This window comes from Maylandia zebra, linkage group LG14 (genome assembly GCF_041146795.1).
Source record: "Maylandia zebra isolate NMK-2024a linkage group LG14, Mzebra_GT3a, whole genome shotgun sequence".
Taxonomy (NCBI): Eukaryota; Metazoa; Chordata; class Actinopteri; order Cichliformes; family Cichlidae; genus Maylandia; species Maylandia zebra.
Window position 1 is genome coordinate 2,532,873 of NC_135180.1, and position 24,479 is coordinate 2,557,351.

General features: G+C 40.8%; 1 protein-coding gene across 2 annotated transcripts in view; it reads right to left on the bottom strand.

Moving 5' to 3' along the window:
• bcas3 (BCAS3 microtubule associated cell migration factor) overlaps positions 1 to 24,479 on the bottom strand; it is a 314,780-nt gene that overhangs the window by 3,800 nt on the left and 286,501 nt on the right. The window lies entirely within an intron of this gene.

Sequence of the window (24,479 nt, forward strand, 5' to 3'; positions counted from 1 at the left end):
AGATAACATGGTACTGGTGATTTAATTAGTATCTGGGAAAACGGCGCTGCATTCACCGAGACATCAGCACTGCAGTGCCAATAACACTGAAGTTAAGATTTTAAGATTTTAAGAGGAGAAACTGGTGACGCTGGGATGGTTACATTGATATTGGTTTAAAAGGCCAATCTCCTTTTAATACACACTTTCTGTCTGACACATGAACGCACAATATCGCAGCATACATCACAGTTTACTTTTATTTTTTCACCCTACCAGCATTTCCATAGTTTAATTCTTCCTGTAAATCCAAAAAGCTCTGCTAATTTTATTTTTCCTCCATTCTTTCCACACTGCTGATCAATACTTCCAGGCTCTTACCCTACAGGCTAGCCTCAGTTACCCAGCTGGATCTGTGCTGCAGTGTTATTGAAGGCGATGTAAGCTGCTGAACACCCCAGTAAAGCCCTAAAGGCCTTTTCTAGTGCTGCCTAATCCACCTCATTGTGTGACGCCCACCAGCTATTCAACAAGTCTTAACCCCTCACGCCCCCAACACAATCCCCGAGCGCTCTAACGTCGGGGATCTTTTCCTCTGGGACTGATGTCACAAGGTAAAGTAATATGATTATTTACAAGGTGGTTTTGTCTGATGTGATGTGTAGATAAAGCTGCTCTGGAGTGAGGCCAGTGAAGAAACGGAAACTACCACGAGGTTTGACTGGTATAGGCTTTTAAAGAGTGGCTGATCATAGCGGCTTATCTATAAAAATGTCACTTTCAATGCAAAATATTTGAAAGCGCGCAGCAGATGGGATTCTTGGGTTACAGCAGGATCATCCTGAGAAGAAGAAAGCTCTGAGATAGTAGTTTAACCACTGGAGGTGAGAAAAACTAAATCTTCTTAACCAAGAAAACTCAACTCATGTGGAATCTAAACCACGTAGGCACAAATGATGACTGTAAGGCTCCTGGGACTGAAGCCATGCTCAGGATGACATCGGGGGCCAGTCTTCGAAAGAAAATGTTAACTCAAAACATGGATATGAAAAAGCAGCCAGTAAAGCAGAAGCGTATGCCACAGTTGGGGATAACGTGGAGGTTTTCCAGGCTGGAGTTGGATGAGTGCGGGGATGGGGGTTCTCGGCAGTGTTAAAGGAGGAAAATGTAGTACTTTTTGGAAATTTGTCCTCAACACAATCCGACAGACACATAACAAAACAGCAGCAAGTTAATGCCTCATCAGCCGTACAGAGGGAACGGTCCGAAACCCTCGGCTGTGAACAGGCCTAATCCTCTTACACTCTCACACAAACACATGCAGACTTTCATTTTTATTCACACAGACTAAATCTGCTCTCTCAGCACACAAATATTTTAGCGGTTGTGAAAAGTCCTCACATCTTTTCACACTTGCACATCACTTCCTCTACAAGTTAATGGGATTTTCTAGTTTTTTACTATTTAGCTGGTATTAGTTAAATTTAGCGGATCACCTCTGCTGTTTGGGATAGCAGCTACATCAAGTACAACACACACCTTTATTTTGCTGGTCACCTTTGTATAAGTCTGACTAATCTGCAGGTTTGAAACCCGTCTTTTCAGTTGACCGCTCGTGCTACTTTCCCTGTCAGATGTATTTGAGTACAATGTTGTTATTGCCAGGATACAATTATCTCCATGGAAATTAAACACCATCTGCTGAAATTGGCAAAAAAGATCCAGACTGTGGACTTTGAAGAGTTTACGTTAATCAGTTACCCCAACGTCAAGAACTCTGTAAGTTTTCAGTTTCCCAACATGACCGACTAACACGCGTGTCATTTTCTGCCTTTGTCCGTGCTCTTATGTACTGTGAAGGAGAAATGTCCTCACGAACACAACTGCATGTACAGAGCACTTCCTGAGGCCCCGACTGGCAGTGTGTCAGTGTGTGTCATGTGCCTGTTATGGTGAGATGAGACACACCACTGAGAGGAGGGGATCAAAGAGAATACAAAGGAGCTTTTAATCAGAGGCTCTGTGCCAGCCAGACTGGGTAGAGTCTCATCCATCCTTCTATCCATCCATCCCTCTTTCCCCCTGGGAGGCTGGGATGGGGGCAGTAACCCATAGCCATAGTATACTTATCCTAGCTGATTGTTTTTGTGTTTTAACTTTAATCTCACCATTAGCTGCAGCTGCCTCTGATTAGTGCTCTCACGTCACATTCCAACCCCCAACAGTGTCACACACACACTTATACACATGTGCATATGCTAACTGTGTGAAACCTATGTGAAAATTACTTCACGTCATCATTATGGAGCAAAGTCGGGTTAGTGCTAGCTTGTAATGGTGATTTCATACTGTCAGTGAACAAAAGACTCTTTATTAGGTGCATCTTGCCAGAACTGGCTTGGATTCACTGTTACCTTCAGAAGTGCCTTAATTCATCATGGAATAGATTCAACAAGCTGCTGGAAACATTCCTCACAGATCCCGGCCCATATACACACAATCATCACTGCAGATATGAGGCAGGATGATTTTTGAATGTCCAAACACATTTAAGACTCACCAGACAAGGCAACATTTTTCCAGTTTGGGTGAGCTGTCAATTTCCTGTTCTTAGCAGACAGGAGTGGTACCTGATGTGGTCTTCAACGTGTTGTGCATTCAGAGATGCTCCTCTACATATCTTGGTTGTGACCATTAGTTACTTCAGTTACTACTGCCTCCCCGGCAGCTTGAAGCAGCCTGCTGGCCATCCTCCGCTGACCTCGGTGCATTCTCTCACAGAAGCAGTGATTCTACTCTCTGTACCTTCTCTGTGCACTTTCACCTCCACACACTTTTTATGTTCATGTGAAGGCTCAGCCACAAGTGCTGTTATAAAACAAATCATTTATGAGATCCTTCTAAACTGAGTGTCCCTAATACACGTTTATTAACCACACAATAATGCAGAGCACCTGTTTTGTGTCCTATGCCAAGGAAACACCACATTTATAAGTTTGGATTCAATTAGTTTATTTTAGGAGCAACAATTTAGGAATTGTTGCTACAAATAATTCACACTGGACAGACGCATTTTCCAAAATCTAATGCTTCTAGGTCTTACTACAAGCATTTCATAGCAAACGCAACTACCTTTAAATTATTTTTCCATCAGAGAAAAGCGAGAATGTTCCAAACCTTGTTGTTATTTATCCTACCCATAAATAAAACCACCTTAATTATGTGGCGATGACTGTGACCTTACATGGAGCTGCCCTTATCCCCATCGGCAGAGCGTAGGGGCTCGACCCTGAAACAGGCACTGGCGCTGGGCGCAGTCTACTTCTGTGCTTTAACTTTTTAGAGTGACCAAAAAATGTTCTATCAAGCAAATTCTTTCAGTCTCCAGAACAACACAATGTGAAGATAAACACAAACGCCATCAGGCCTTTGGAAACGGCTACAGGGGTCAGAATATTCAGAATCAGACGCCCACGTTCATCATCTATAGTACTGGCATATCATAGCACACTGACAGTATATGTGAAAATGCGACTAATAATAATGAGCTGCACATATAAAAACATTTAAAATCCCTGTATGAATCCTTGCTGTGCACGATCCTTAGAAAGCTGTCCAGTTGGAAGACTGAACCCACATTAGTGGGAAAGCTCATTAAAATCTACCGGAGATCATCCTGATGCGCTGTGAAAAGCCGGGCTTAACACACGCTCCCGTGTAAAGGACATCACACATTAATGCGGCTGGAGACACACATGCCACGTACAGTATATCAGCAGAGATGGCATGTGCAGCTGAAGCCACGTGCTGCCTGGATCAAGCGCAGTGAATTTATTTTTATGTATACTGGCCAGTTGGTGTAAAAACAGGTTAATGCTGCAGGCCTGGATTCATACACCTACATCTCTCCTGACTAATTACAGAGGCAAAAAGATGCTTAAAATACATTTAACAGCACACTAACAGTGTCCAGCTCGCATGTTACCAAGCTGTCCTCTGAGAACGGACGACGGCCACATGCTCAAACTCCGCGGGATAAACCGCAGCCCCATCAATCATGATACTCAACAGGTAGTGTGATTAAGAAGCAAATGCAAAGGAAAGTGATTCATGGGGCTAATTCAGGCCTTTGAGCAGAGACTTTCTCTCCGTCTTCTCTGACCCAGCAGCTCCATATATGCAGCTAACCACAAGTTTCCCAGCAGCTGCTCATTAGGGTGTGTTATAAGGAGTGCCAACAACAGTCAGGGACACTCCTGACACTCTATGTGGGCCGCTTTGAATTAGGGCTCTAATGAAAACCTAGTGGTGACCCAGCCTTTGACTAGCTACTTACCCAGAGCAGACCGACAGCCGCCACGCCACTGGACACTGGATGGAAATGCTTTTATAGGCCGGCTGCTGCACTTAGATATGGATCAAAACACAGCAAACAGACCCAGACTGGTCTCTCAAGTGAGTAATGTAACAGCAGTATGCCCAGCACGCAGTTAGTTGTGCTGAACTAAACTGCAGGTTAAAACACATTTGTATTTTCTGAATTTAATGACATATATGTGGCTTGGGGAAAATTATGACATGCTACAAAGTTTCTTATTTTCTCCACAGTTCGGGTTCTTCGAATCTGAATCAGCTCTTTGAATCGGTCGAGTTTAGTACCAGCATTTCTTGATGAAGCAACATATTTGATCCATGGTGTTTGAGGTAATTCCACACACAGAGGGTTGCCTTCAGCGATAAATAACTAAATATGTTTCTGACCTGTTCCACTCCAGCTCCAGCTCATTAAGACACCAAGACTTTAAGGTGCCCTGTTGTATATGGCACCAAGATAAATCACCAGGTTAGCTTCACATCCTTGTTAGTGGGAGCGATCCTGGATCAGATTTGCTTCGGCACATTCTCCAGTAACGTTTTACAAATTAATGATGTGCCACTTTTTGGGCGAGTGTGAGCAGATACTGAAGCTCCTCACATGCTTCGCTGTTTGTTTGGCCATGACACACTGGGCATTGTCAGTTAGGTTTACACATATCCACGGCGAACATGAGTATGAGAAGGGGCTGTTATTTGCTTCATCTGCCCGCTGGTGCACACAATCACAGAATACAAATATAATGTGCTGATAAATAATAACCAAATCAAATGCTCACTGAAAGATCTATTGGGTATTAAAATGATGCATTATATTCCTTTCTTATCCTTGATCATCATCAACAGAACATCAACTAAGAAAATGTATTTTGTGAAAAAAGCTGTTCATCCCTCCAGAAGCGTTCGGTCATCTGTCTCGCACGTGAAGACGTTTGTGGAAATTGTCATTTCTGTGCATTTTAAAAACCACCCAAGCCTCACGTAGGCACTTTAATCTAACAGTAGCTACATCGACAGCAAGCACATTCAAAGAGTTCTACTTGTGTAAGCACTTCATAAGCAAACTGCCTATGGTAAGGAACAGATCGTCCACTGTAGCCCGCTGAAATATCCCAACGTGAACACGCAGACATAGTTGCACACATATGGTTTGACAAGCTTGTTGGGAGACCTCTGTCAGTGGTTTTGGACAGGAGGGCTGGTCTCAGCTGAAAGAGGTAGCCGGTGTTGGTGCCCACTGAGAAAACTGACAGACAGCACATCGTCAAGAGGCTGTCGCTTATCATCACATCAAATATGTGAGCATGCCAAAATAAGAGACAGATAAAGCTGTACACTGTGTGTGTGTCTGCATGTGTGGTGGGGGACCAGTTCAGAGTCGTAATGGGGCTGGAGTCGATCCCAGCTGTCATAGGGCGAGACAATTATAAGATCCATAGTTATACTTTATTCCTATTATTGTTACATTTACTGTATTTGTGTCTTTTCTTGCTATAGCTCCAGTTTCCATTTAGAATTAATGACATACTTACTGCATCACTATTCAGGATTGCATTTTTGTAATACAAAGAAATAAATCAAAGCATTCAGCACGCATCCCAAAACAGTTTTCAGCTTCACAACTAAAAATATTCCTTAACCCTTTAAAACTACCATAGAACCAAGTCCGCCAGAGCTTACTTTATATTTTTACATGTTGTGGAGCCATTTTTGGGAGCACTTCAAGTTGCTATACATCAATACAACCATTACAGCCAAAATTTTTATAATATGTATGCATTAAGTGCATAGTAACTACATAAATTGCAAAAAAGTGCAATAAACTACAAAAAATTGAAAATCGTTTTTGTTTTTTGTTTTTTACATGTATTTCTACTTGGAGAAATTTAAGAGGTTTATCCCTCAAATCTTTAAATACAAAAAAGTTGCAAAAAATAGTTTACAACAACAGGAAATTTATTTTGAGTGTCTTCATAGTTTTATTTTGGAGATACACCAATTTTTATATACTGCAGGAAAAACGAAAAACAATCCTATGATGCAAATTTGCAAAGAAAACAGCAGGTGCATCAAAATAAACTATTTTAAGCTGTGCAATTCGAGTTCTAAGCATCCCAGAAACTATTCAGAAAAGTCAAACATGACCAGTATAGGCTTTTAAGGCCTACAAGTAAAAAACGACATTTTCCGTGAAAATGATGTCACTTCCGGTTTTGGGCAGGTAATGGCGGACATGCGATCGTTCGCGCTGACGTCTGTTTCAATGTGGGAAGTGTTACGAACAGCTGATCAGATCGGCAAAGCGTGTTTCTGGAATATTATGTTTTTGTTCCTGCAAGAGCTTTTTATGCAATTTTTGCAAAGCTTTATGTGGAAGGAAACTGTGACCGAGGACAAGCTGATGGCATCAGATGTAAGTACAACTCCTCCGGTTTCATATGCAAAACAAATTATTGCGCTAGCTTACGCGGTTCCCGTTCTACAGGGATTTAAAAATAGTTACGCAAAACGGAGCGTGCTGCTCTGACCGGCTTTTAACTGTTAAAGTAGATCCTACCTCTAAGTATCAAACACAACTAGCTAAAATCTGTATGTTTAACTTGTTCTGTATATATAGTTCTACATATGTGGATGCTGTTCATTAGAATCATACCCATGGCTTCCTCGGTTGGGTCAAATATGCTGTGAGTAAACGAAGAAACTGTAAATTGTATTTCCTCCTCCTCATCACATGCTCAAACTACCAGGGAGTCTTCTTCAAGATTCTCGGAACAACATTGTGCATCAGTCACAACAGAATCACTTTCTGTTTTAATAAAATGTCAGCGCTATCCTGCTTCTGTCTAAACGGAACCACTGCAGTATTACGGACATTTAACACACCTTTATGCAAACCCACACACAGACAAACACCCAGGTCTCTGCAATGCTTTCTCAACAAGTGTGAAACCAGAAGAGCAGCAAATGAAAGCAAACTCATGTAAAACTACAAAGCCAGTAAGAGGAACAAGGTTCCATCAGGCATAACACCAGTGCAGTACCAGTACTTATGTACAGGTTGGCACTGAGAGACAAACATACTGTGCAAACACAGACACACAGTCAGCACAGGGTCAGCAGGCTGAGTTCAGCCGGTCTGTATAAAGGTGCACGGGTCACTGACAGGCAGCTGAGACACAAAGACAGGCTTCCATTGCATGTGCTGTTCCCTCTATGTGTTTAAATCTTTCACTTATGAGTTTTAACACACAGAAAGATCAACTTTGGGTAGAAAAGGGTCAGCTTTTAACTGAGGATTTCACCTCTAAGAATTATGGTTTCCTTTAACTGTTTTTATGTAAGGCACTTTGGCTGCCTTTGAACAAGAGCACGTAGGTCAGGACAGCAAAAGTCTGCATCCTAGCAGGATGCACGCTCACGAATGTGCAGAAAAATGACGTGCTGCGAGTGGTGCAGTCAAATACTTGACAACCAGTTCTATGTGTCATATACTAATTCTGCTTTGCAGGTATCAATTCCATGACTTAAGAACAAAAGGTATATTTTGCTTTTGATGTGTATAACACACTGACACATTTCCACTGTATTACACTTTAATCCTCAGACTTCCTTTAATTATTACCTTTTAAATTCTATACCTGCTGATATTTTGTTCTTATTTGTATTTAAGGTGAAGTGGTGTTGAGCTGCTGAGGGGACCTCCCCAAGGGAGTAATAAAGTTCTATTGTATTCTATTCTACAAATAGATTTTAAGTGAAATAAAAAGAACTGCACAAAAGAGCAGGTGATGTGTGTGGAAGAGTATTCACACACACAAAAACTAATTTAAAAATGCTAATTCTCTTCATTTGTTTACACCAGCAAGTCCTGCCCAATTAAAATTCTGTAAATTTTAAGGTCTTATTTTTAACAGTAAATATGTAAATATGGGAAATTTTAAAAACCACCTTTTAGTCATTCTAGTTTAGTTGTTGTTACTGCTCTTTAAATATCATATAGGTTTATAGAAACCTGCTTTTCAAGGATTATTAACTTTAAATATCAAACTAATGCAAAACACAGTCTGACCGAAAACCCTGAAACATTGCGACCTTTACTACATCCCAGCAACAAAGACATTTATTATGGACAAGAACAACAAAAACAAGCTCCTGACAGAGACTTGGGATGTTTAAAACGCAGATGAAAATTTGTTTTCCTTAACTTAGTATTATGAGGTAAATGTAACAGCGACAGCTCTTGAGTCATTAAGCCACTGACAGGCAAAAGCAGACTAACTGACATAAGACATATTTCCATTGTGTGAGGAATGCAAAGAGGCAGAATGAAAAGTCAGACGTGCATTTACTCGATGGACACAGTTCTGGTTTTTGAGAGTGTTTGAAAGCAATAAAGGGTTGGAGTTATTTCTGCTTGTCCAATAGGAATTCATAATTTCCTAAAAGTAGCCCCTGTAATCAGGATAAATCAAGGATGGTTTTAAAATGTTATAACATAGAAAGAAAAAACTGGCATTTAGAGGCTCGGAAAAAGAAGAGCAAACCATGTTGTGCAAGCTTCCTCTCAAATTACTGTCAGTTCGTAACAGAAGATTATTGCACTCATCATTGGGATCATTTTGGCTCATTTCCCAATTACTGAAATAGACATCCTCGTATTGCTTTTGTTTGCATTTAAGTGACATCGAGTAGAAGAGAGAGATAACATTATCTCTATAGCATCAGCATGAATCAGATGCTTTTCATACTTAAGCTCTAATTTTTTTTAATATGGCGTAATCATGGACGGGCTTTCATCTGGGACAAGTGGCTGCACAGATCCTCAATACACACAGAAAGCCAGTCGTCTGCATTAGTATAGACAGAACATGATATCAGTGCATCATTTCTTTCTCTGGCTGCGTTCGAGTCGGTCAGTCCTTCCCTCCTCTCATGGAGAAATGGGTGTTTTCAAAAGCCTCTGAGGGGTGGAAGTCTGTAAAAGGTGCTAATGTGTAGAAGCTGTCTCATCCTGTTTCACATTGTCAGTGTCAGTAAGGAGGTTATTTCCTTGCATTACAAAGCCATTAATGCACTTAGAAGAACAGAATAATGTTGGGAATCATTGGAGTTAGTGCTTCATAAAGTGCTGAATGTTTTACGTGTTAGCCATTTCAGATTAATATTTATTAAATAATCTTCATACAAAGCAAATAAGTGTTTGAAAGATATGAAACAGGCAGGTCTCGTAAGCAGAATGGATCCAGGTCGATTTTGTCTTTTTCTTTTCAGCCTGCACTCATGGAAGATTGTAGTGGTTGCTAACAACAATAATAATAATAACAAGCCCACAATGTCCAAAAGAACAGTGGTGTAAGATGGTGAGATTCAAAGAAGCGCTCACAGTGGACAACAGCACAAAACAGAAACAGTCCCTGTCAATCCATCCCTTTAATTCCTGACTCGGGGTTTACAGCAGTTCTCGGAGCAGGAGACTGAAGAGGGAAGTTTAGTCCAGTTTTTGGTCCTTGAATTTACTCGAGGATGAACTCGCTCGCTAAAAGAGGCTCTTTGTTAACACGTTTAAGCCAGTACTCCAACATCACCACCCGATCCTAAACAGAAGTGGTGGACGCTCCCATTATTGAACTGGTGGGCAGTTTCCAGGATTTGGGCTCAAGGGAAATCCAAATCGTCAGAATCCAACATCTGAGGAAATGGCAGTCGAGCAAACGATGCTGTCAAGGACTGATAGGCTGGCAACAGGCTACGTCCTGATGCCAGACCACGCCACTTCTGTTTGAAGAATTGTGATTAGGTGATTTAAGGACTAAATGCTATACTAGTACTTGTATAGTGCTTTTCTACTCTGAGCACTCCAAAGACTTTTTACTACAAACCTCATTCTCCGCGTCACACACACGGCACAGGCTTGCACAGCTGCACTGATGTCCTTAATACTGGTCTACTGAACACATATGAGCAGAAATGGTTATTAAATTTCCTGAACATGAGTGAGAAATGTAAAACTGAATGTTTCAGTAGATTTGTATGCCTTCAGTTAGTCTTCAACAAGTCTTCTAACTATTAAAAGGGTTTATAGGACGTGCAGTTGTTGGTATCAGCTGAACTATCCAGTGATTTCTGTAGCTCCCCTCTGGGGCCTGTGTGAACTCTGCAATCCAATGCCTTAGTTAGGACCTTAACTTCTATATGCTACCATAACACAATTTGATTCAGCTGTAAGTATACACCAACCAAACAAACAGCTTATATGCAAACTTTCACTCGGGATTTAGGACTCATCATAGCGCAGAAACAGCACCGGTGAAGGCTACTAACGATCTTCTCATGGCCTCTGATAGTGAACTCATCCCTGTACTTATCTTGCTTTACTACTGCTATCACATTTTACATCGGAGACTGGAGTACACTGTTGAGATTAAATGAAATGTGCTACATTGCTTTATAACATATTTATCTCATACAATGTAATCTATGTAAACATACAGTCTTCCTCCACAAGGCCTTCCATGAGCCTCTTTGATGGGACAGATCATTTCACGTTACTTGAGTTTCCCTTGTGCAATATTATAAAACACTGCATACATTTCCACTGCTATGCAGATGATACTCAGTTATATTTATCTACAAAGCCAGATGACACAAATCAGGTTGTTAAACTACAGGCGTGTTTTAAAGATATAAAGTCTGGATACCTGTGCTCTCGTGTAAATTCCATTTTCTTTTATCAGCACAAAGTCAAAAATATCCTGTCTCGATATGATGCTGAAAAACTAGTTCCTGCATTTGTTTCTTTTAGGCTTGACAAACTGTAACTTTGTATCAACAGCTGTCTGGAAAATCTTCCGTTGATTTAAAATGCCACAGTGAGAGTGCTGACAGGAGCTACGAAGAAAGAGCATATTTCTCCTACATTAACTTCTCTTCATTGATACGTGTGATTTCTAGAGTTTCTTGAAGTAGAACGGGAGTCAGAGTTTGTATTCAACCTCTGCATATGCTCAGCTAGTTATTCTTTTCTCTTAAAATGCTGTAACTGGAATAAGAGTCAGACTGTACTGGTTGTTTTCATTATCATATATCAATCACTAAATAATATGTAACTACTGTACAAATACAAATGCAATCATTTACTCGTTTATTGCAGGGACATTTTTATTAGGTAGAAGTCAGTTTATTGTTTGCTCTTTTTCTAAGATTTTTCCAAGATTACAACATATACACAAGCGCAGAGTGACACTGACACACACAGACACGTACACAGTTACATTCACACACTAAAAAAGAAGCACATTTTGAAAACAACCTTTTCTGTTTCTGTAAAGTTATTTTGTCAGTTTTCAACATTTCCGTCTGTTCTCTCTGCATTTATGCAAACAGACGTGTCCACAGTTGGACATTTTGTTGACAGGAAATTCCCGTGTTCGAAGAAGCCGCCCTCGTTTGGCTTAGCTTAGCCGCTTCTCCATTATGTATCCTATCACTTATTCATGCCACCATATTTTATTAATGAACACACAAATACATACCTATATGCAGACTCATGTGAGGAGAGATTGCACGTGTCGACATGAAATTGAGGATTACGGGATCCCTGCAGAACGTATGCATAGGTCTGTGTTGAGTGCATGAGTTACAAAAACATCACCTGATCTGTATACTAGCAGACTTTGCAAGTATTTGCAAAAATCTGATATTTTTCATGATGTGCTATAAGGATGAATATGATGCGATCTGCTGGGTCATACATGTAATATAATATTTAAAAAAAAAAACATAATTTCTAAAGTGTGTTTTGTTTAAAAATATTTTTAATTTTACACCAGGGAGGAAGCTTACATCGTTTAAAGATTCAAAAATGTTTTCACATCTCAAAATCCTGAAGTAGTTTACATAATGAGCCCTGTAGCTTCCAACAATCTTAAGAAGTCCAACAAAGTGTTTTCCACATGGAATAAAATCTGCTTCTGACACGCCCCTCAGAAGTGGCCTTCCTGAGCTCACAAGGACTCCGTCTTTGATGGTTAATCAAAGGAAGCAGATAAATGAAGTCATTCCACAAACCTATAAATGGTGCACAAAAGTATTTATGTGTAGAAGTAAAGAAATCTTGAGCGTAATCTTTGTATCCATCCTGCTTTTACAACTCTTCACACCTCAGTTGGTTTCAAACACAGATTTAAGTGTCAGTGTGAAGAGAGAAGATCTCAGGTGCTGTCAGACAATCCAGTATACACAGAAGCACTAAGGCTTCTTTTAACAGTGAAAAGCTGGAAGCTTATGTTTTCTCACTCGTTCAGCGCTGATGCATCAGGATACAGTGAGAAATGGGGTCGTCTTGAAGTGAAGAACCATGAAGTCATAACCATTCATAGACTGAACGTGGATTTCAAGTTCACTTAATGCTCCGATTCACATGAACCACAGGTTTTTGTGCTATAATTAAAACATATAACATATCATCAGCAGGTTAATAATGTAGTCCCCTGATGTGTCAGCGGTACACAAAGTATGATAACCTCAGCCCACGTCTGGTATCTTTACCCCAAATTTCAAACTGCTTCAGTATCATGCGAGCAGAGTCGCTAGTATCAGCTGGAGTGACAGTTTGGAGAAAATGGCCTGCGTGCAGTTTGAGTGACGGGTCACGGATCACGGCGAGTTCACTGCTCGAGTCAGCAGAGCGACAGACGCTGCTGCGACAACAAGTATTTCGCTGCGTGCTGCTGCCGCCGCCAACGGTGGTGGAGCAGATTGGGTGAAGTGGATGGCCTTTAGCCACGAGTCCATTTTTGCACAAAGTGTTTCCCCGCTCCTCTTGTTGTCTGACCAACCCAAAACAGACACGGGAGCAGGGCTTTAAAAAGCGCTTCCCACCACTCTAACCATCTTCCTCTTTCTCGCCCTAATTCTCTCACTCACTATGCTCTCCCTCGCCCTCTTTTTCTGTGAGCCCTCACAGCCCTGTGTGTGTGTGTGTGTGTGTGTGTGTGTGTGTGTGTGTGTGTGTGTGCATGTCTCCCCAGAGCGAGCTGTTAAGTGCAGTCTCCCAAAAACTCCACAAAAGCCCATTTGCAGTCCACACAACATATACACAAGCGCAGAGTGACACTGACACACACAGACACATATATACACACAGTTACATTCACACACTGAGTATCTCACACATGCAGACACACATACATGCACACTTTTCACACTTCCCTCTGGGCAAACAAGGCAGAGTGGCAGAAACGAGGCTGGGATAAATGATACAATGATATCCAGGCCTGACTTGTCAGTAGAGTTGAGAGAGAGGATGAGGAGGATGAAGAGGAGGAGGGGCAGGCAGTGGTAGCTCTGAATACAGGAATTATTCTTCAGCGTCTCACTGTGTCGACACACATTACGCTCAAACTTTGGCCTGGCAATGTGGAGAGGGAGGGAGAGAGAGAGGTGGGTGAAGCGCTGAGGGGCAGCTATAATGACCACACTCTGCTTTCACACTCTCCGTCTCTTCTCTCAGCACCGTACTCTCTGGCCTTAGCCTCACATTCCCTTTTCTGTTCTTCCACTTGGTCCCTGACATCTTTTCCCCCCTCTCTTCCTCGCTGCGTTTGTTCCTTCAGTCTGTCACGGCAGGGCTGAGTAGCTTTCAGGGAGAGAGTGCACTCATTTGCTCTCTCTCTCTCTCTGCTGCTTTCTTCTCTCTCTTTGGTTAAAGCGAGGGGACAACTTGGCCCTCTGGGCATGTCACAAAATCATTAACTAATAGTTTTGAGTTAGTCAAGTATCCAAATGGTGCGTGTGGTCCGTGACGTATTGAGACTGCATTCACAGCTTGTCATGCACCACAGACGCAAGCTGCCTTTAGATCGAAGCGTCCAGAAAGCCGGTAACTAAAGACTGGCCATGTTTCAGTCAGACTTTACTAGGTGGTCAGGGTAACATTTTGAGTAGGGATGTCTGATTCATGATTTATTCAGCCAGCCCTCTGGACAGATTGAGAAAGACTTCGAGTTCATGACAAATCACACTGGCATGTTGAAAACCTAAACTATTATGTTCGACTCGTTTGAGGAAACCAAAAGCAGACACGTTCAGCCCTCCAATGCTTTTTCCTGTACTTCTGCTGACCAGTGCTTCTCACTGATGTCCCATGCAATTATGTCTATCGGTTGTTGTCAGACCACAGCCAGTCAGTGAGCTTATGATGGAGCTGAAGCCGAGTTCATATAAACCCTCTGTGAGAGCAAGTATGTGCGGGTCCAGAAGAAATCAGTAATTAAACATGCTTGTTTAAAAACATGTTTAAAAAACAATTAAACAAACTTCAAACATGCACCAGATCCATCCTGCTATACCTTTGGATAACTGATTAAAGGAAAAACATGGGAGATTTCAGGGCGAGGTGTTAGGCAGCACTCTCAATCACCAGCAACAAAATAACCAACGAAGAAAAGATTTACTTTCATATCAAATCAAATCAAAATTGATTTATATAGCACATATTAAAAACAACAGTGTTGACCATAGTGCTTCACAGTCAATAAAAACAGGAGACAGTTAAAACAAACAATAGAAGAGGACAACAAACAATAGGTAACAACGCAACAAGCTAAAACAGCCAACTAGACAGAATCAAAAGCCAAAGTAAAAAAATAACTTTTAAGACGTAATTTAAAAGACTGGATAGACTCGGCAGTGCGAATATGAACGGGGAGGTTATTCCAGAGTCTGGGTGCCACGGATGCATATGATACACTGAAAATCCAGGAAAGAGCTGTGTTCTTTAGATTTGCTGTTTTTAGGCATTTTTACATCCATATTCATGGGTCTTCATCTGTGACTGATGATACAGGTAAACTCTGTCTCCTAAAGTTACAAGCATTTAATTTAAAAAGGATTTTTTATGGCAGTATAATATTTAAACACAAGTACGACTCTCATCTTTAAAAATGATACAAATAAATTTGGCTTTTACTGGAATAATTATGGAAGAAGCCTTTGTTCACTGCACTCTCAAAAGCAGAGGACAGCAAACACGTGCCTGAGGTAATACAAACATAAAAAGGTGTTTCCTGTTAATGAGGGTGAAAAATGAGTTTGGGTTTGATTGTTTAAGGACATCTCTTCACTTCCTAAACAGCACATCTGCACGACTGCCTTCAAGACTCTGATCAGCCCATGTGAAAACCATGAGTGACAGGACAGATCCACGCAAAGTTTCAATAACTGACCGAACAGCACAAAAATCCAGAGGAACAAGTTGTTCTGGTTTCACCTGCAGGAGCTGCTTCCAAACTGTGGCTCATGGCGATACAGTTAATTCTCTTAGTTTGACAAATAGGTCTTTAATAAAAAAGGCATTAAAAATGTAAAGATGCTGAAATGCACTTCTTTTGTGATCACTGTGAGATAACCTGATGGCTCTTTGTGCTTTGTTGCTATCAGAAAGTGCCACAAAAACCTTAATCCACCCGGAAAGGCTGGTTTTAAAATATTCATTTTGCTATTTTGCTATTTTAATATGTGGTGTAGTTGTGCTATATATTTAATGCTTAGCTGATGGGAGCCAGAAATACTTTATTTACTATATTTACCCCCAAACCAAAAATTGCGTAGTCCTGCCTTGATAGCGCAGTCATATCAAAGAGAAAGTACACCCTCATTCATTTTTAAGGTTTTAAATGTCAGAAATAATTAAAAAAATCTTCTGCTCCTTATTAGGTCTCACAATTCATTCTCTACAGCTTATCCTTATCAGGGCCGTGGGGGGCTGGAGTCTATCCCAGCTACTATAGGGGGGGAGGCGGGGTACATCCTGGACAGGTCTGATGCAGGGCTAACACAGACAGACGCACAACTATTCGCACTCACGCCTATGGGCAATTTAAAATGACCAATTAACCTAACTGCACTAACACAAACACGTGGAGAACATGCAAACTCCAGAAAGGCTCCGGCCAGGTGGTGGAGTCGAACTCTGGACCCTCTGAGACATCAGAGCTAACGACCGACGATCAATTAAAAAAACACAACATGTTATGCTTTGTCATTTGTTATTTATGTGAAAAAAAGAAATGGACTCTGGTGTACTGATTTCCAAATAGAGTTGATTAACTGATCATTAACAAATGTGCAAGCAAAGGCTTTTGCAGTTTGGACATCTAGAGCATTGAAGACATCACCAATGATCTTAGAGAGATCTGTAGTTTCCAGTTAACCTATGAAGGTTATAAGGCCCTATCCAAAAAGCTCTATTTGATTTTAACTTGAGAAAAATCATTCACAAGTGGCAAACTCTGACAGATTGAAGTGTACCAGGAGAGGACGTCTTCTCTCTAACAAGAACAAGGCAGCACAGCTTAGGTTTGCAAAGATGGATCCAACCAAAACACAAGATTTCTTTAACAATGTCCTTCGAACGGACGAGGCCGAAGTGAAGATGCCTGGCCACAATGCACTGCACAGCACAAACGTCTCATTTCAACTGCACTTGGAACAAAATCTAGAACAAAACGTCTGGAAAACAAAAGAATCAAAGTGTTGCAAAGTCCAGTGTATCTTTGTTTTTGTTAAATAAATAATGTCACGTGCTATCATGTGTTATGTGAGTTATCTCATTTTAGGACCTGACAATGATCAGATAATTTTTTCACTATGCCTCTGCATGAAACAAATCTGAAAAAGGTATATCCATGAATAACACTGATGCATCACGAAGCACTATGTGAAACTACTTTTTGTGTGGAATCTTTGGTAATGACTGAAACAAAAGCTAGCATTAAATATCTAGTCAGAATCAAAGCCTTGTTTTCTTCCCACTGTGACTGGATTTCATTCTAACATAGTTGCTCATGTACAAGATTCTTTGGGAAAAAAACAAAACATTTCTCAAAAAAAGGACACGTTGCTCAGCACCACTGATGCTTAGACGAGAATTTTCACATTACCAATAAACAAATTTAGACCAAATATAACTGATATATCTGTGACAAGGCGGGCATGATGGTACTAGAAGCCGAAGCAGATTATGGTCAAAGCTTGCTTGCATGTTGCTCTCGTTGGCGTGTGTGTTACTGTATGGTTATTTATGTATGTTTAGTACTGAAGCCAGCAGACGTCTGGACTGATTGATAGGAAAAGAAGGACCTCCGAGCCTGAGCAACCCGCAAATCCTCCACTCATTCCTGTATATTGTTGTTCTTATGATGGGTATCAGTGTACTAAAACAAGGCTGAATAGCAAAGAAACCAGTCAGTCGGCAGGATAATAACATGGCTTTGTGTGAAAGGAGTACGCAGCCAATTCAAATACAGGATGTATTGTGCGACCATTAAATCACACAGCTGTCTGAACAGGCGTGCAGTTTAGTTTCCATGTTTCCGTAATAGCCCAATTAATGAGGTTTTCTATTGAATGATTTATATATAATTGCAAAAAGAGGCTATTCATTTTTACACAAAAAAATTATTTCAAAAGATTAACCTATTTTTTTTCCTGTGCAGCTTGTTTGCATGACTTCAAGCTTGAAGAGCAGACACAGATCAGATACTTTGTCTCCAAGTCATGTCATTCACAGTCGGAACAAACCTGCTCGGTGCGTATGAACTTTGGTGACGTCACACTAAAATTTACAACTTAAGCGCTCCTTTGTCATCTCAACCTGCCATTTTCACTTCCAGTAGTGTCTTCTAAGTTTTCCCTGAATGTGTCTGATAATCTGAAAACGTGTTCCTTTTAACTGTGACAATATTATTCTATGTTGGAATTATAGTCCCAGAATTATTTTGAATTTGCTGGAGTGTTTGCATTATTTTTCACACAACCTCTAAATATAGTGCTGTCAACACTGGTTTTACTTATAAGCAAACGTTTTTGTTTTGCTGTGCTTGTAGGTTTTTTGCTTTTTTTTTTTACTTTTTATTTTATTTATTTGAACAACTCACCTGTCCATTACGCATACAGTTTCTTCAGAATAACAGAATATAAAGAGAGTCACAAACTCAAGACAGTGAAATTAGAAAGAAAAAGGAACAAACAAATATATATATGTATAAAAATATAAATACATATAGAATAATAATTAGAAAAATAAGATAAAGTAAAACAAAAGAAAAAAAAGGAACCATGCCTGTGGTGTCAAACATTTCCATCGTTCATTTCACTTCTTCTTTTTTTTTTTTTTGTATGCCCATCTTCATTCAGTTCAGTCTTTTTTTTCCTGTGCTTGTAGGTTTACTTTCAAAGACACTATCACGTCTACATAAAGGCATGCATTCCCAAAATAAGATCACAGCAGACTTAGATTTTAGCTGCTAAGTGGCTATCATATGTGATATAAAGCCCTTGGAGGTCACACTGACCTCAGAACAGGTCCTAATTAATAGTAAAAGCATTATATTTTTTTTGAACCACTCCACCGCTAACCACTGCTCCGCCACAGAGCCACGGCACAACGGTTAGTGCTGTTGCCTCATAGGAAGCCGGCTCTTGGTTCAAAGCCTGCCCGGGGCCTTTCTGTGTGGAGTTTGCATCAAATATGAAGCAGATAATACAATAAAGCAGTGTATAAATGTACTCGTAAGTGCTTTGAGTGGTCAGTACAACTAGCAAAATACTGTATAAATAACAGTGCACTGGGGGTTTATTTTTTTCCCTAAGAAGGTGGGTGTCATGGTGAGTGTGAGGTTATGTGTGAACCTGGTTGGCAAAGCCTTGATTGTCCCTGTGTATAGACTTGAATGTTGGTATATTGCACACAGCAATTCTAGTTTAAAACCAATAATTATGCAGCTGTCAGTTCACTGTATCACTACGAAGTCATTTCCCATTTAAAGGAAGCTCCAGTCTGCTGGGGCATGACAATGACAATAATGAGAGAAACTAGCATGCTAACGAGATAACGTGGTGAATATAAAGCTAAACAGGCAATAATCCCCTCTGAAAGAAGTCTGGTTTTATTCAAAACACTACATCTGAATGAGAAGCTCCAACTTTGGATTGTGCAAAAGTATCTGCAACTGCAATAGAGGCGAGACCCATATAAAAGATATCTGAAGAGTAGCAACACTCTTGCATAACGATTTGCAGCTGCCATCTCGAGTCCAGGCTGTCAAAAGTGCCGTTGTTTGAGCGCAGAATTTTTTAAAAAGCTACTTTCATGTCAGTAGCTTCTGGGAAGCTGTATGACTCTTTCCCTGCACAGACCTTCTGTTGGGGAACAGCTCATCATTTAAACTGCAGAGATGACAGCAGCAGTTTTCTCATCGTTACACAGAGGTACACTTTAACCAGGAGACATTTTTCTCAGTGTTTTGAAGACAAGATCCAAATCTGAAAATGTAACAGAAAAATAATGGGCCCATCAACCAATTATTGCCCACAGGGACTAATAACCAAAGCAATTATGCTGCTTTAGAAATGAGTAAGAGTAATGAGTAATGTATTACATTTTTCCAGTCAAGGGCCCAACACCAGTTAGATGCATACAGGAGATTACAGGCTCTTGGCAGTTGCCAGTGGCATTAGAACAAGAAAGCATTATATTTGATAGGTTATTGTAATATACAGTGCACATTCATCAAATGGTCCAAATGGAAAAAGGGCATGCTATTAAAGTGCAATGCTGTCTAGTGTAATATTGATTAGTAAATGGGGTGAGAGAGATAAGCAGCAAGGTGCCATCTCTTTAAGATAGTTACAAGTGCTAAAACAAACATGCTCCCATATGTTCCAGCAAACATACACACAGTTCCTTTGTTAGAGAGGAAACCCTCAATCTTCACCGAGTAAATACATCAACAGACATTTCCTACTTCAAACTTTCTTTATCTTTTAGAGATTTTTTTCAAACACATACAAAGCAGCGCATGAGCCAATGTTTTCTCTGAAGTGATAACATCAGAGGTTCAGTGGAACTCTCCCAAAGCCTACATACAGTGTGTCACCCAGCCAGAGGCCTACAGTCGACGCTCCAACCAGCAAATTGCCAATTATTAAGTCAGGGTGACTGTTTGGATCACTGCCTGCAAGTTCATAAATAATAACATTTTTAGAGGTACAGCAGGCCAGTCACCTGGACAGAGTCACATGGGACACACACACACACGTGCAAAAACATATAGAATGCACACATGTGTACATGCAAATTCAAGTAATTGCAAACATGTGCATACACTACAGAGAAAATTATAGACTGTTTTCCTGCTAATGCATGTATGTGAAGAGTATATAACTATAAAAAAAGTAAAGGCACACACTAACCTATTGTATATACATTTAGTATACACATACGCACACACAAGAGTACATTCGCACATACCGCTTAAAAATGAACATGTGGAAAGGGTAGTTAAAATTCATGCATACACTAACACCCAACCATTTACACAGAAACACACACACACACACACATAAGGAAGTGCACTCAGCCTTTTTGTGTTGATAAGGCTCCCCTAAATATTTGTGTTGAGTCGGGCTTTGAAAGAGCCAGCTGGGTTCTGGGCTGTTCAGACACTTTTGCTATTATTATCATTATTATTATTATTGTTGTTATTATTGTTACTCCCAGTTTCTTTGAGCTGGGCTCCAACAAACAGGGTTACATTTGACCTGCAGGGTGTGGGTGGTCCCCTGGACCCTTCCCTCATCAATCAAACAGGGTGAACTCAACACACAGTCTGTAGCAAAGTAACATGAAAAACAAATAATGTTCAATGATATTTGGCTATTGGTTACACCACTCTGTGCTATGATGATTATGTGAGTCATAAAGACTTAGTGCTCTATCTTGTGCTCATCACTCAGAGAACGTCTTGACATCAGATCAGGTATCAGATAAACAAAGCTGGACATCAAGCATTATATGAATTTTAATTGACAGAAAATGATGCTAAAACTGAATGTACTTTTATGAAGTGACTGTAAACAGGCTGTCATGAAGCCTTGTAAGTATGTAGATGGTGATAAAGTTTGAAAATTGATGTGGTTTGTTGAAGTACAATGTTTCAATTCAATTGAATTGTAAAGAGCATCAGTTCAGGCTGAGTTTCAGAATCAGAGCATTCTTCAGAATAATATACTTTCTTTAAAGCCTGTTAGCAGTTATTGCAAGTGTTTGGTCAAGTAATCATTGCTGCCCCTGGATTGGGAATCAATATAATAAAACTATTAACCTGCAATGATTCAAAATATGTTGCATGTATTGGCAACATTCTGTCGATTTGCCCAAACAGAGCAGAGACAGAGCACTATATGTACACGTGGCTTTTATTTCTACATACAGCATTCTGTATTTGAACTATTTTGTTCTTATCAAAACTGCTAGTACTGAGCCTGAAATACCCATCCACCACAGACACGATGAAAGCAAAAATGTAATCACAGCAGTTCATGTTGTTTTATGTACGTTTTACGGCCCCATATTAAACGAAGTAATAAAACAATGGCCCAGAAGCAAGTCACAGCTCCAAATTTGAAATGCTAACCTTTATTTAGCTCTAGTCAAAGGCTGTTTACCATGACACCTCACTGATTCAACTCATTATGGGACTGTTTTGATCTCCTGCTGTAAACATGGAACTGGGATCTCTTTCCTTGGAAAACTCTGATGCACAGCAAGTGACACAACAGCTACGAGCACTGGACACCAACGATGGAGACGAGATGAAAATACTCCACCACTTAAAAATATTGTGTACCGCATATTAACATGATGTGAGCAAATGAACACAACATGTGCCATTGTTCCTGCTCTCAGCTGAGATACACCAGGTTGTGTTTAGCAGTAGTCCACTGTCCATATGGCTTCAATGGAATTTATGTTGGGCAGGCACCAATAAGACAAATCTAATTAGCAACATTATATCATTGGAGCCAAATCTAATTTCAGTCCCAGTGTGTTTTAGTCGTCAGTGACTCTCTCCCCTCCTCTTCTTCATCTTCTCTTCTCTCTCTCCCTCTGTCCATCTCTCTGTGTGAGTGTCACCTGCCCTCTGAGCTGGCGACGCTGGGTCTCGGCATTAGCGTGAGAGCCCTATTACACTGACTGGAGGCTTTGTTTTCCCTGTGAATCTGCGAAAGTGTATGTGTGTGTTTGTGTGTGTGTGTTCTCGAGAAGAATGTCAGAGAGATGGTGATTTGTTACATCAGCAAGCATTCCAGCCCTGAGACCCTCTGAGTGTGTGTGTGTGTGTGTGTGTGTGTGTGTGTGTGTGTGTGTGTGTGTGTGTGTGCGTGTGTGTGTGTGTGAGGAGACATGCAGAAAGGAAACACCATCGTTTGTGGCCGTACACCAATCCAAATATGCTTCAGTAGATTATCAGGGAGCAAACAGTTTTCAAAGACGGGAACAAAAGTGTAATAAATATCAGTGGGAAGCATAAATAATAACACATAATGTGTTGACTGGTTGTGCATACAGGATAGAAAAGTTTGTAAAAATTTCACTCAGCAATTGTGCAGAAACATGTGCCACACGTGCAGGTGAGGTGAGAGTGTGTTTGCACTCATGTTCAAGGTCTATGTTAGCCACTCGGTGTCTAAGCACTGGGGCCACAGGTCCCAAGTAAATGGATTCTCTGTGCAAGATACCATCTGCTGCTGCTCATCTAACCCTCAGACTGACACACATGCACGTGCACCCCCCCACACACACTATAGACACACAATAGACATGGACAGGCACAGGACTCAGATCTTCTAAATCAGGGCTAAGAGCGCTTTTTAACATTTCTTGAAACAATATCACAAAGAATGAAGAAAGGCAGACCTGGTGGTCTCACTATAGTGAGCTCGTCTCGAATTAATATATGATCATTGAGAAGTTCTGGTGTCAGGCACACATATAGGTGAGTATACCTGCTGTTTGTTTTGTTTTAAATTATACTCGGGAATAATATTCATGCAGCTGATATGGAATCTGACTTCTACAGTCTGTACAGGCAAAATAAAACTAAATTCACCTTCTTGTCTGATTATTGTGAACTTTCCCAACAAAAGAACATTAGACAATATTCATGAGTTACTTTAAACAATGGAAACAATTAAAAGAATTTACATTCTAAAATTACATTTTAGTTACAATTCTGGTTGCTTTTCACATTGGTATATAAATGCCTGTAACGACAGTGTGGGCGTGGCATAGAAAAGGTCATAATGAGCTTTCAGAGTCAGTGACAGGGCAGATTTCAAAGGAACAAATATATCTTTTTCAGTACAAGAGTTTCAATAAAAAGTGCTCATTAAAAAAATGGTGAACTGTTCCTTTAAGCTTTTCATGTATAGCTTGTGTCAATACCGACCACTTGTTCAATAAACAGGTTATCAAACACACTGCACACTAACCAAGATGGATGGCATCGTCAGAGCCAGGTTCCTTTTTCTTCCCTGGGAAACCACAACTTGTGGCCATCCCGGGCTCTCTCCTCCGTATAGTACAAACAAGAACATTTCCCATATGTTACAATGTAGAAGTGCTGCGCTATTAGATTAGCCTACAGAGTCTGAAGCCTCTCCGTCTCTATGAATGGATGGATGGAGGAACCAGCAAGTCCATCGCATTCCCTGTGGATGATGTCTTCATCGTGGCCGAAGGCGCAGGAAAGGGAGAGTGTGTGTATACGTCGCGGGCGTATTTTGATGTAATGTGATCAGTAATGAATTTTGTGTTGCATTAGGGGGAGTGGAGGGGAACAGAGGTGGTCGGGAGAGAATACCAGGGGGAACACGAAGCGACTGACTAGTAGTGTCCACGAGTCTCCGGCATCTAATCTAATGAAGAGACTCAGAGAGGGAGATGGGGGAGAGTGGTGGTAGTGGAGGTGGGGTCGGTAAAAAAGAGTGATGAGAAGAGAGAGAGAGAGAGACGCTACAAATGAGGTTAAGTCTGAACGGAGTGGGAGGACGGGGGTGGACTTGGTTGGATATGGCCAGGGATGTTTGGGAGGGGTGGGGTGGGCTGGGGGTTGATAGTCGATGCTAAATCCATTAGGGCCTTGTGACCATCGCACTCCCTTACCCCAAAACCCTCTGCACCCCCTCCCCCCCACACACATTTAAGTCAAAGGAGCTCTTGTTCACTTAAAGGGGGGGGGGGGTTGGGGGGGGGGGGGGTTGAGCACGCTGTCGCTTCCTAA